A 1,368-nucleotide genomic window follows, 5' to 3' on the forward strand; every position below is an offset into this window, starting at 1 on the left:
TGAGCCCCAGTCGGAGCTTTGCTCTGCCTCCTGGTCAGGAAGCCAGGCCTGGGAGGATGAGGCCTGTCTGGGGGCTGCGGCAGACTTACCCCCTGCCCCCCAGTCCTTGCTGCTGGGCGCTGAGGAGGGTGGAGCTCTTGGCCCAAGCAGGGAGTGGCAGCCCATTCCCTGGAATGCGGGGCTGCGGGACAGTTTTCTTTGGCAGTCTATCTGCCCTCAGCTCTCCAAGCCTCCCAGCGGCCCCCTACCCTGGCCAGCCCTCCAGCGCCCACCCACTGCCTGATGCCGCCACTCCTAGGCTCTGTACTAGCCCGCGAGAGCCCCTTAGCTGCCACGTCCGTGGGCAAAGGAGCAGCTTCCGGGCTCAAAACCTGATTCTGCCCACAGACAAGCCATGTGACCTTGGGCAAGTCCCTGACGTTCTCTGCACCTCAGTTTGGGTGGCTGTAAAACGGGGCTGAATCAGCACCTCAGTGATTGACAGGTGCTAGCTAACACATCAGACAGTCGGCGGTGGCTGATCCACCTATGGCTCCCAGTCTTGGCTCTGCCACCCACTTGTGGCCACCACCCATCTGACCCTGGTGCCCCTCTCTGTAAAACCAGTCATCAGGACACACATGGAGAAGCCTGAGTTGACGGTGCAGGGGAGGCCAGGGGCTCCCTTCCTTTTCCGTCTGATACCAGGAAGATCATATGGGCTTTGGTGAGTTGTGTCCTGGGCCTGGCCCCCGGTCCGAGGCTGCATAGACCATAGCTAAGCAAAGGGGCCATTTCCAAATGGCACTTGGAATAAGGGGTGTCCCTGCTAGTGCTCTAGGCTTCATGCTGATGCACTTCAGGCCACTCACCTGACCCCAGGCTGCAAGGGGGTGGCAGGGGTGGAGCCTTCAGCTACCAGAGGGCTCTGTCTTCTCCCCGCTTCCACCAGCGAGACCCCAGATGGCTCACAGAGTGAGTGTACCCCAGCCAGCTGCACCCCCACCCCACGCACTGCTGCAGGCTCAGCCCCGTCTAGCTGCCCTCCTCTAGCAGGAAGGAGGAGGGGCCTTAGCCAGAGGCCAGTGATCTCAAGCCTCAGTTTCCCCATTTGTACCACGTGGACGATGACAGGATCTATGCACCACAGAAGGAGCCCTGGTGGCACAGTGGTTAAGCGCTTGGCTGCTAACTGCAAGTTTGCAGTTCCAGACCACCAGCCACTGCCACTCCAGGGGACAGAGATGTGGCATTCGGCTTCCCGAAGCTTGACAGCTTTGGAAACCCATGTTGTTGTTTGCCATCGAGTCAGCCCCGACTCATAGCGACCCCTCCTTGGGTTTCCGAGGCAGTATCACTACGGAAGTAGGATTGCCCAACCTTCCTTCC

Source organism: Orycteropus afer, unplaced genomic scaffold, assembly GCF_000298275.1.
Source record: "Orycteropus afer afer isolate SDZICR_OR568_19922 unplaced genomic scaffold, OryAfe1.0 scaffold00061, whole genome shotgun sequence".
Classification (NCBI taxonomy): Eukaryota; Metazoa; Chordata; class Mammalia; order Tubulidentata; family Orycteropodidae; genus Orycteropus; species Orycteropus afer.